This window comes from Aulostomus chinensis, chromosome 3, assembly GCF_037954235.1.
Source record: "Aulostomus chinensis isolate RoL2024-O1b breed Wild chromosome 3, RoL_Achi_v1.0, whole genome shotgun sequence".
Lineage (NCBI taxonomy): Eukaryota > Metazoa > Chordata > Actinopteri > Syngnathiformes > Aulostomidae > Aulostomus > Aulostomus chinensis.
The window spans coordinates 27,553,146-27,566,258 of NC_141322.1; the positions used below are offsets into that span (position 1 = coordinate 27,553,146).

Genomic DNA, 13,113 nt, shown 5'->3' on the forward strand with positions numbered 1-13,113 from the left:
TTTATACTGACAGATTTTTTTTAGACAATGATCACCACGCAAGTGTAATTCATCAGGGCCTTGCTGGAAGCAGTTTCTTGAAACTTCCTGGCACGTGCAACCAACAGAGCTCTTCCAAAATCCGTCTTTCTTGGAGCACATTCACAGATTTAATTGGCAGAAGCTGATTTTTAGGTGCCCAACTGACACCTCTTTCCCTTGATACTGGTGCTGTTTTGGATTTGTAGAGGATTTCTGACCTAATTATCTGCAATCTTCCCATTTCATGTTGAATTGGAACACGGAAAGTATCTACATGTAGGTCAGTTGCGTTTTAAAATTCACTGATGAGCACAGATAAAGGCTCAGACTGGCCAGCTGTCCATGACAACAGTAAAAGTACATGCTGCGGTTTGAGTCACTTCATGCTGACAGGCGCGGAGGAGCATGAAACAGGACGTGAAATGATCAAATAGTTACCTGCTCGTGTGTACTTGCAACAGAGATGGTGGGGGAATTAATATGCAGGAATCAGACTTATGTGCACATGGTTTATTGCATAGAGTCGCTGGCTTACTGCAAGCTGTTGCGCTCACTGGCTCTTACGCACAAGATCCCTGGTGATATGAGAACGGCTGCTATACTAAATGTCCGCGCGAACACGAATGTTACACAATCCCCCCTGTCACTCTAATACCTCATCTGGAGGATAGTAGAAAGAGCCGAGAAAACATAATTTACATGCAATGAATGTAAGATTCTTAATATTTAAAAGTGCATTCCTACATTTTACAAATTCCGGCTTTGCAAGTCAGATTCTCTCCCTTAAGCCCTGGCTTTCAGTCTGTCTGCTGTATTTGAGAAAACATGACATCCACTCTCATCTCTCCTCCATTTAATTAATGCTATATTCATGGGATGCTTTATAATGTATTGTTATCAACTACTCTTTCCATTATTATAGTAACTGAAGTCTTGTTAATCCTCAGACGTTGGCATTAACTGACTAAAGCTTCTGGAAATGGAATATACAATCCTTTGTTTTCCATCAACAGACAGGGACAGCTGTCATGAGCATTAATCAGATGCTTTATACTTTATTTGACCTGTAATAATGGCAAAAATCAATTTGGAATATTCAACATAATTTTAGCCATTCTATCAATCCAGCAATAAAGGTGGAATTCTTAATATTACAATGAAAAAATTATGTTGGTGTTACCTTCCTCACATTTCTATTTTCAAATAAAAAAACCTGAATGAATGCAGCGCCATGCACTCATAAAGAAAGAATTAAAAGTTTGTTGTAGTGTTGCTAGGCTTTAATTATTGCCTGTTTCATTACCTCAAGATCGTGAGTTGGTTATTATGTTAGCGTGAGATGCTTGTTGTACGGTGCTAAGGGTTTAATTTATCTTTTCATGATGAAAAATGCCTTTTTTTTCATCATATAATTAGATAAATATCTCAATTTCTCACAATAACTAATTATCTTGTTACAGTGAATGTATTGCAACATAACAAGAAAACAGCAGCCCTTGAGCTAATATGGTAGTTATTAAAACAAGTGTTAATTCACTCCTGATCTGGGTAACGGCATTAAAAAATAATGACCAATGTCCTTGGAAACAGAGAGAGAGAATAAAGCTGAGCCAGCTTTGAGCACGAGTTTTTAAAACACTGGTAAAAGATGGGCCACATTCTCCCGTTTTCTTGCAACAGTAGATTTTGTTTGGCTCATTATTTTGTCTGGACATTTACTTAACAGATCTTGACGTGGCATGAAAAATGCTAGTTTCCTCCTGGCTATGAAATCCTAGTTTCTGAACTCCAGATATGCAGTGACATATTCTCGCCACTAGATGGGGCTGGTGTTCCGCTAAGAGTTTTGAACCATCTGGCTGATTCATTGACTCAACTATGACCCAAAACAGTTTCCAGACACGGTTGATAAGGGTTGTGAGAGCTAAAGACCTTGGACTGACTGCATTAATGCGCTGGCATGAGTAGAAAAATGGAATATACTGAATGACTAAAACCTTTCATGGAGGATTCTTGTGAGACTGTAACGTAATTATGCAGACGGTATTGTATACTGTTGAGTTGCATGGCAACAGAAGGGAAAACAGTGTAAACAACACTGGCGGCGTGTTGCACGCAGGCCTCCCACCCTCTGTCTTATTTAATATTGGTTTGCCAAGTCACTGCATGTTGCCACAAACAAGAAAACCCACAAGACTTTCCAACCCCCAATTCACGTTCTGCCCCTCGTTTACTTGACTGTTTAAATACATAAGGGCCTCCTTTGGACTCCTGATTTGTTTTGTTCAACTCCAGTTCTCTCAGTTTTGACTTTAGATTTTTCTGAAGTTTGTTTTCAATCTTTTATTTTGAAAAAAAAAAAAAGATTATACTTCCTGTCATTAATTTCACCTGTGTCTTGTCAGTTAATGAGCTAGTCGTTAGTCTTGTTAGTTTTTCTGCAGTTTGTCATTTGTGTCGGTGAACTCTTTCTCAGTTTATTTCTGTTTTAATTAACGTGAAGACCACAGCCTGACTTCTGCAAACCGTGATACGAAGACTGGCCTAAATGTGTTTACTTGGATACGCATGGCAGCATGAGGTGCACAATGAAAACTTTTCCCCCATCAGGTTAAGTATGAAATGGAAGTCTGTCGACGACAGACTATTGTGTTGGTATTTTTATGCTTTGGGTTGTTTTATTTTCAATTAATATTTAGTTGTGGCAGAAGTTTAAGTTGGCTGCTTTTATATTACAAGTTGGCTCGCTTATATTTGTCGTCACACCAAGCTACCGCTGGCACTTTCACGATGATCTACTCTTGGGCTACTGATGGGCCGTGTTTGTGGCATCGTCAGTAGACTGGCTGTCCAGTAACCAAAGGGTTTCTGGTTCGAGTCCGCTGGTGTCTGCATGGCAGAACTCCACCGTCAGTGTGTGAATGGGTGGAAGAGGCAAGAGTCTGAGGTGCTTTGAGAAAACAGTCAGTTTATGAATTAGAACGTCTTTACTTCTACTGTTACTGAGCTCTTCAACAGGGATTTAATTTCTCCCCTGCACGAGGGTCATTGAACTCAAGCTGATATGTCACTTTTCATGTTCCTGCGCTCTTTTACTGCTATGGTAGTTACATTTGTTGAGATTATGCAGTGCTTTAGTCACAGTTTGACCACTGCCCCGACTAAAACACTGGAATGTCCTTTGGCCAAATGTTTACTGGGAGTCTATTAGCTCAAGTGTGCTTATACAGTACATGCGTGGTGAACGGGACCGACTGCTGTAAGCGGGTAATACTGGCCTCTAGTGGACAGTGGGAATCCTGCATGGTGTAAAACCAGTGCTGGATCTGCATGAGTTTCTTGAATATAATGTAATTTAATATTAATCAAAAAATGTGACAGTGTCTGTATCTCTCTGTATTTGTTTTAATCTTCCTTCATCAAAAAAAAAAATGTAAAGGGAGGTTTATGGTCCTGCCTTGACATTTTTTTTTTGCGTTCTTCAAAGCAAATATCAGAAGATGAATCTATTTAAAGCGCATACGTTACTTTTACCCCTAGCTTCACTCGTTGGCTTTATTTGTTCTCATATGTACAAGACAACTTTATTTCCATAAAAAGGTAAAACAAAATAGTCCACTGCATGAAACTTAATTGAGGTTGTTACTTGTTATATATGTATGTTTATGTAAGTATATATGTACGTGTGTATATGTACATATATATTATATATGTATAATGTAATGTTGTGACAGTATTTTTTTTTATTATTCTAATAAGTAAATTTCAATTCACCAGTGACAAAAATGAGCCACATTTAAAAGTAGAAAAATGAAGGAAGGGGACGAGGCGTCACAGCTCACTTCCGTTTTAGAAAAGCACCAATGTCAATAATTACATGTTGAAGCTGAATTCTAATTGGTTGCTTGCTGGACTCAACGAGACACCGACCAGAAACGCTGTTGCCTCTGCTTGTTCTACACGTGCACTGACGTATTCTGGCCACTAGATGGGACCAGTGTTCCACCGCTGATCCTAAACCAGGTTCCTCAGTGGCTGTGTTCATCTCTAATCCAAAGCAGCTTCCATGTCAATCAGTTTAGGTTGTAAGTGACGAAATACCTTTTAGAGTATTGTACTGGCATGAGGAACAAAAAAATCATAAAATAGTGAGTGATTTGAAACCTTTCGTCATGGATGTGCCTGCAGTGTAATTTTGGTGACAGTCGACCATTGTTGACTTCTATCTGCATGGCAGCAGAGAGGAAAACACTTTAAAGTGAATAACACTCTGTTGGCTTGTGTTGCATCTTGGCCTCCCTCCCTCCCTCCCTCCTTTTTTTTTTTTGTTTTTTTTTTTTTTTGATCTGATGTTTGTGTGCCAAGTCACTGCATGTTGCCACAAACAAGAAAACCCACAAGACTTTCCAACCCTGATACAAAATTGCAATCAAACAAGGTCCCCGGGGAAAGACGTCGGGCGCAGCGTCTTGGTTTGTGATGCTCTGTGGAGGGTAGGAAACTGTTCAGTATGTCAGGCCGGGAGCGTTGGAGAGGGAAAGTGGAAAATTAACTGGTGCCAATTGCCAGACTCAACACATGGGAGCAACGGTGACAATGGTTTTGCACGACCGACATTCCAGCAAATGCGCCGACATGTGACATACAATTGCAGTATGGCACAGATGCTCAATACGTTTTGTTTTTGGAACCCTAAAAGTTGTGTTACCCATTATCTCAGCACACTGAAGGTCAAATAGGATAATGAAACAATTGCAGTGAGTTTCAGGGCTGTTATAGAAATAATAATAATAATAAAAAAACCACCCTGAAGCTTTGGAAAAAACTCAATTTCTCTTCATTTAAAAAAAAAAAAAAAAAATCATTCGTCCAATAGCAAGACAACCACAACAGAGGAGCCAGACTTAACCAATTTTCTCAACAGCAGTGGCCTCATTAGACCAAAATGCAGTGCAGCCTGAAACTTTGCTTGGTTTCTCTCACTAAAGTACTAAAAACTACTAAAAGAACACAAACTGGCTCAAGAGGCAGAGAGGGAAGACCATAGTCTACACGCACACTAAAATTCCACTATTTGGAAAATAACAACCCGCTGAATGTGATTATGTTGGATAAATTTTTCTGTCTGTCTCACCAGCAATGTGAGTCGCTCTGTAATTTCTGTTGTGAGGGGGATTTGCTGGACAGTTGTGCCAACTCAACAGCAGAGGCGACTCAAACTCAAGCTGACATTAGGTTGCAACGGCGTCGTTGCTGCATCCTATTCCTGCAAACCGTCTGTGATCGGCTCGCAGGAAAGGAAATGGCTTCTGCCATAGCAGAATGATAACGGGCCGTTTCTCCTCAGCTGGCACAACACAATGGAGAGGTACGTGAGACCAGTGTCGATGCGAACATGCTCAGAACTGGCTTTTGCTTGAATAATGTGGCCCCACGTGTAGTAATGTCCTGTAATAACCCTCCTCACCAGCATAATGTGGAAGACTAAGTCTATCATAAGAGCTTTAGAGTTCGCCTAATGTCAGACCTTTAAATTACTTACTAATGGACGTTTCTCGCAGCTTTAGCACTCTCTCTCCCACCAAACACCTCTTGTGTGTGTGTGAATCAATCTGAAGCTTCACGCTTGTGTGACTGGAGTTCAGTGCAAACATGGCATAAACAATCAGCTTAGCCTTTTTGTTCTTTTCAATTGCTGATTGTGTGAAACCTCCCCCTGACCTTTGACCTATTTTGACTCCAGGGCAGAGTAAAGGGCATCTGGACATAGCGTACCCAAACCGCCATCTATGTAGGTCAACAAATGGCCCTCAGTGTCACTTGCAAGCCATAAACAGATTGAGAAGGCACGAGAGTGTGTGTGTGTGGTGTAAGAGTACAACTAACTAATTGTATTTCACGGGATGCTACCGCAGTGGGGGTAAATTCCCTCTGTTGCCAATGCTTCTTCATGCTTCATGCTTGTTTGGAGATTCATATGGTTTCTATAATTATTTGTTTTTAAGATGCATTACATGATGTTCATGACAATAAAGGGCCTTTATGTAACTGAAAGGCCTCCAAGTGCCTGCACATATGAAATGCCTTTTTTTGTTTATTGCAGTGTATTGATGAACAACTCGGATTTGTTATAAACATGAAAGAATTAATGCTGCTTTAAGGTATTTTTGAGGTACAATGACACCCCCCCCCCCCCCAAAAAAAACTTGTAACTTAACAACTTATAACCTTTATAACTTCCCCCAGCAACCAAGCATTCAGGTTTTTCAGGTAACACTCAGAACAGGTGAACTAAAGCAGGGACTGTACCTGGATGTATCTTCTGGATCTGAAGAGTGAAACTAAGCCAGTCCCTTTTTAATCTGCATTCTTTCTGGTGGCCTGCAGGGGGCGATGCCACCAGTTACAGAAACTAAGAGAACATGACCCTGCTTCCAATTTGGAACCTTTAGCAAACATTTTCCACTTTCAATTGAGCATACTGAGGTAGATACTACCGTGACATCTGCAAATCAGGATAAAAGATCTCATTCAAATATGGTCACCTTCGGTTGCAAAAGATCTACGTGGCGATGGCCAAAATGCCAAGTGCGGATGACCACAAACCAGCGGATGACGTCATAGTGCCTTACATCTAATCCTCTGTACAGTTTGTGGTGCTGTGAGTGCAGCCAGGAGATGTTTGCCTCAAAACTTTTCCACCAGAGAGACTTTCTGGCAAAAAAAAAAAAAAAAATCCCCAAAAAACAAGCCTCTTTCTGTCAGAAAAATGTCAGGAATTCAGTGTTAAAGATAGAAATTCAAATGTGGTGTAAGACTTTTAGATCCAGGCTGTCAGTTATGTTTTTTGTAAATTGTTGACTTATTTTCCAAGTTGTTTTTTTTTTTTTTTTTTACATTTATTTACAGTTTTATTTTGCTATTTAGTTCAGGCAACAAAAGTTAGTGTTTAACATCCTGGTTTACGACAAAATAGAATCTCCCCACGTATGCAGAGCTGCTCTCTGCTGGTCGTCTGCTTGAAAGGATTGGGGTCAAAATTCAAGTGCTCTTGTTTGGGTTTTTTTTTTTTTTTTTTTTGGAAGAGGCTGCTGGGAATCAGCTGTACAGTACAGTTATGTTAGGTTATGGTTACGTACTTTGGTTAGTGTTGAATAATATGCTTTCTATTTGCAGCTCTTTGAAGGATGGTCATCAGGCCTGTTTATCATTGATCCAAAGACCTTGTGGGAATGTTTGGATGGAGAAGTTTGGCCGTGGTGTGTTGGTTCTACTTAAATCACTCAAAAGTCACGCTCTGCACTTGACCCAGCACCCGCCGTCGTTCTGAATGTAGTTAACCTTTACTTGATATTAAAAATTTACAACAGCTTTCACATCCCATTTGGATGAATAATAGTTGACAAACTATTAGAATCACCTCAGTATTATACTGCACTGCTGAAAGTTTATAGGGCTCATGTGGGGAGTTAAAGGTCAGTTGATACAGAAAGAGGTCGTTCGATTTTTATCTGTGTCCCCTCCCAATCCCAATCCTAGTCCCACCCTGTAGCGTCGCTCCCACTCGTCTGTCGATTTTCATTTATGCTGCGCACCAACTATGGGAGGTCCATTGACTGCCATCAACCAACAGAGGCAAAACACTGATGTCTTCCATGATTTTAGTCTTCACAGGCGATATATCGAGTTCATGCAGTTTGACACAGATTAAGCGGGCAGCGGTGCCTCGGAGGAGAGGAACATTGATGCTTCCATGCTTCAGCTAACATCAGAGAGTTCAGAGGACCAAACTCGTCGTGACCCCAGAGTGACGCCTCTGATCCAGCCAGCCGTGACTTATGGTATGTCTTGATGCTGGAGAAGCACAAACACTCCAGGATCCAGTGTTGGCTGTCAACATGTCCCAAAGTGACACACACACACACACACACACACACTGAATTTGAAATCACACTTGTCTTTGCTTGTTTGACTTTTTAGGCATATAAACCGGACCTAAATGTTGGGAGTTTAAAATGATACAAACACACTAGTCAATTGTATAGATAATACAGATTTAACCTTTATGTGATATTTGTGAAATTTGATAAGATTTACATTTTCTATTTAAATTCACTACCATACAATACCGTTTATGTATGTGGAAGTTTTCACATAAATTCAGCCCAGAATAATTTAACAGCTGTCAAAACTTCCACCCCAGGAGGGGATAAAGAATCTTGTCTTGAGGAATCCATCCGGAGTCATGTAAGGTAAGCAAGTACCTGAGAAGTGAGAGGTAAGTGCGCGACGACCTGCAAAGTCTCTCACACTCCTTCAGCACACACTAGACAAGTGTCCTTGTCTGCAGGTCTTCACACCAGCAGCAGTTGTCAGCATCTCTCATGGTATCACGGATGGCAACGTGTTGACAGCAATTGATTTTAATGTCAACGGCTTCACAGCATCCTCCAGGGAGAAAAAGCCATCACTCCTGGAGATGGTGACTGAGGAGCCACTTAGTGAGGACTGAAGAGCTCTAATCTTTGAAATCGCATGACGCACGGGGCTCGGTCAAGAGAGTCTGCTGATAGTAGGACTCAGTGATGAAGCGGGTCAGGGTTAAAAAGGCTGGTAAGATTTCATTTCGACTATCTATTCAAATATGTAACAATGTCTCAGAGGTAATCCTGGAAAACAACTGGAGATGAACTCGGCACATTCTTCTCGAAACATAATCTTGTAGGCTGATGCTTTCAGCTTTCAACAAAGGTCAGACTGATCGTGTGGTCTCATCCAAAATTTAACGTTTCAATATGTCTAAAAGTAGGTTGTTTTTTCATACAAAATAGGAAACAAGTTAGACAAAATTTAAACTAAAATGCATGAAGGGAAGGTGTTTTTCTGTTAATATAATGGCAAATATAATGTCAGCCCCTCTGTATGCTAGATTCTTCCAACTACAAAAGCGAATTTGTGAAGGCGTTTACTAAACCCCTCCTCCACGCTAAGAATGATGCAAAAATAAGCGGTGGGTTAGCTTTAAAGCTAGAGGCTTGTGAAGAATTTATTCATACTCATGAATGCTAAATGCTAAGAGACAGAGCCAAGAGGTCAGTAAATAAGAGTGTCAGATTCACAGCAACACGGATCACAAATACAATATCCCAACAAAGACATGCACATTTATTGAGCAAAGCAGTTAACCTTTCCAACTCAAGAAATCATTTTACAGAATCTCAATGTCAAATTTTATCACATCATGCACGATCAAATATGGTTAAACACAGCTGTAGGCCGAGTCTGCTCGGATTCTGTTCTCAACAAAGCGTCATGTTCCCCTGGCCGGGTCCTGGGAGCTCCCTTACGTTCAATAATACATGAGTTTGACTGTGTGAGCGTTTGTATCCACTTGACTCCAATTGGCACATGAGAACATTTTAACTGAAGCTGTCTGTAAATACTGTACATCACCCTGTCCCTCCCAACACACACACACACACACACACACACTGGCTCGTACTGCCCTGATTTGAAGAACAAGTGATGACTGAAATCACCACAAAAACTGCTGAGGCTTATTTTTCACGATGAGGAAAAAACAAAAACAAAACCCTGCTTCCTCATCGGACATTTTCTGGCTTATTTTTATTATAATTAGCACAGTTCTGCCATTCATGGCTTCAGTCCACCACTGGCAGCTCTGATTGTACTGTTACTCGTGAAAATTTAAAAAAAAAAAAAAATAATGATACAACTACTTACAAAGTGAAATTTATTCAAGTTTGCACTTATAAAATTCAAACACACATTTTCCTACGCAGAGGTTTATACCTGTATACGTTTGGATGAGCATACACCAGACAGTGCCACTAGATGCCAGGAGTTATAAGTAGTAAGGAGTTATGAGTAGCCATCATGTTTTGCTTCCTGTATGTAAGATTAAATTGAGGGTTTAAAATTTTATTTTTTTTTATGAAAGAAATTGTGCATCAGAACATTTAATGAATGAGGCACATTGTCTTCTATGTGGTGATTTTTGAATCACCGGTTTTAGTCCATAACAATTCACATGAATGCCTAATTATGTGAATGCCTTACATACAGTAGGATCCACAAACTATATACAGTACACGGAAATCTGATACTCTCATGGAGTCCTCCCTGGCCTGGACTAATGCCCCCTCCTCTATTAACCTCCTCCAGCGCAGACATTTTCCCTCGTCCAAGCAGGAAATGCACATATGAAATGAATAACACGGATATGGACTGCATTACACTTATTCGAGCCATTTCTAGGAATGGAACAGAACTACTCTCTATCGTTGTTGACACCAGCGCATATCCTGGTTTGACAACTAAAAATATCTGGCGTGAGAAATCAAAGCTGACAACCTGCCTGTCACTGTCAAAAAACAGGCTCAAGACAAACTCCATGCTTTAAATGGAACACGGTCTCCCAAAAGCTCATAAAAAATGCACATCATTTCATGTGACGTGCACGGTTAGCAAGCTAGCGGTGCTGTGTATGAAGAGACGAAGAGAATTGGATTCTCTGGCATCCATTTATTCCAATTAATGTTGCTAGAACAGGATTTCATCAGTGGGTTGCTTTGAACACACGAGAGCATTTTTCTCTCTCTCTTGATTGGTAGTCATACTGGCACATTCTTGGTGTCTCTGGTGCATTTCCTTGTCATTTTAAGAGTTGCTTTTGGACAATTAACTACATTTCCGACGTGAACTTGTAAGTTCTGCCATTCCAGGGGCTTTACCCAAGTTACGCCTGGTGAAAAGACAGGATCTTTGATGAAGCTGGTTGTGCTTTAAGCCTTCAGCACCCTCGGAGGAAAGTTGATCCACAGCATTAACTACTCATTGGTCTGCCCTTTTGCCTTTCTGCCTCATTCTTGCCAGATCACTGTCTATATCCGGGCCAGCATCCTGAGTGGAGCGCGCTCTCTTGTTCCAGATATTAAATTACTCATGAAATATTTGCTTGGCCTCCAGGCTCTGCTGCAGCTTGTTCCGAAACCTCCACTTAGCCCCTGAAATGTCTTGGAGTGCAGGCTTGTGTCACCTCTCTAAGGAAGGTCAATTTTTCCAATTTAGAAGCGGGGCATTACAGGCCATTTCCGAATGCATTAGCGTCACAGTTGTGCTCTTGTCACCTTTTCCTCCCTTCTATCGTACCTGGCTTCCATGCGTCCAGGAGTGGAGCGCTGTGTTTCTAAAACAAGCGGTCTGAGAGGTTGAACATTGTAGGATTCAGTAACAAGAAAAGGCCTGATCACTCACGCTGTGTGCACTTGACTGAACCAGAAAGTTCCATCGAGCTCGGCGAACCTTGAAGTCATTTTAAAGATACGGCGGCAGAGTTCAGAAGGACAATATGAGAGCTGGAAACATGTCTAGACTGATGTGTTATGACGGAACTTGATGGCTACTGTAAGCGCGGCTAGGTTATTCCATTTATCTAACTTCAATTTAAAGGTAGAACTCACAAACAAAAGCATTCGTTAACAGCGAGCACAGTAGCGGTGTATCAATTAATCGTGATACGGAAAAATTCCGATCACAATTGCAAAGAACTTGCAATTAAAATAAATTGCCGAACTCCCACTAACACATGCTTAATCTAAATAAACAGATTAACAAATAGATCTATTGTACCAAAGCACAACTGTTGGCAAAAAAAAAAAGGCACAAATGTTCACTGGAGTTGAGTATTCTGAATAATTTGATATTGCATTTAGTTCATAAAATATTACATATATTGGCTTTGGTCACATCTTGGTGAAATATGATTCTTTATAAAAGAAAAGAAAATTATGAGGTAAATTTGGCTTCTATTTTGCTTTGTATTCGATGACAAATATTAATCTTCAGGAAACATTTATGATCAGGAATAATGTGAGTGATGTATAAAAAAGGAGAGTCCATTTGTTTTGTTTATATGTTTCTTTACTCAGAATATAAGTATATGTTCTGAATTATTCTTATGTCAAGTCTGGCTGCACTGTAGCTTCAAGTGCAGGAAGTGGAGATGTGGTGAATGGTTACTTTCTGATTAAATGGTACTTGGTACCTCTACGGCCACTAATCACTGTAAAAAAAAAAAAAAAAAAAAAATCCACGCTGCTCAAAAGTAATGGATAAAAAAAAATCCACTTAACATGTTGATTTTACATGAAAGCTGAAATTACAATAATTAAATCAGCAAAATAGAATGTGATGCATTTTTTATTACAAAAAGGGGGGGGCGAATGAAATTCTGCTTCAATGTGAATTTTAGCACTTTAAATACAGTTGGTTCAACTGTACTACTGTACCTTATTATAGCGCTATTCTGTAATAATTTAATGATTTTAAAGTGTGTTTGCACCAGCAGTCTCACCAGTTAATGCTCACTTCAGAAATATTTCAACAAACATTTGCCGTCTTTTCATCTCAATAATCGGCATTAAAAGCCTCACGTTGAATAATTCCTGTTATTTTCTTTTAATGTAATCTGTTTTAGCTGTAACCTGGATGCGGAGGAAGCAAATAAAGCCATGGGAAGCAGATGTAAAGGTTCCTCTGACTTCACACCACAAGCGTTCCCATATGGCCAACAAAGACCTCACAAGTGTTGCTGCTCCTTCACAACATCTCAGCGAAAAAGGTGAGAATCCAGTCACCCGTGATTATTACCGGCTCACTCGTGAAATCGGCAACCACTGATGGAACGAGGAGAGACAGTCAAAGATCCCGAGCTGCTTTCATAGTGGACCCTTGTTACGGTCACCGTCTGACAAAGACCGGCAGAAAAATATCCGTCTATGATTGAAAAAAGAAAATTTGCATGAAAATGCTGGGCAGCGAACTCATCCCCGTCTTCCGCAAATACAACTGTGGTTTGAATTCATACACATTAAACATTTATATTCCTCCAAGAAGCTTTTCACTTCCATTCTCTCTGCATTGTTATAGGACATCCAGACTTTTTTTTTTTTTTTTTTTTTTCTAACAGGCAGGAGCCTTTATTGCACAGCAAGCTGAATCAGAAGTGTTTGAGAATCACATTCAAGTGAAACAATCTAGTCCCGGCAGCATGTCTGCAGAAAATTATCC

General features: G+C 40.2%; 1 long non-coding RNA gene across 2 annotated transcripts; it reads left to right on the top strand.

Annotated features, from left to right (window-relative positions):
• Positions 1-2,434: 2,434 nt before the first annotated feature.
• Positions 2,435-12,867, top strand: LOC147268472 (uncharacterized). Of its 2 annotated transcripts, none has more exons than XR_015112318.1 (5): positions 2,435-2,631; positions 7,687-7,862; positions 8,225-8,273; positions 8,372-8,634; positions 12,521-12,867. It is a non-coding gene; the product is annotated as an uncharacterized LOC147268472 (long non-coding RNA). The 2 variants fall into 2 exon arrangements; XR_015112317.1 differs by having other exon boundaries at positions 2,435-2,602.
• The last annotated feature ends 246 nt before the right edge of the window (positions 12,868-13,113 follow it).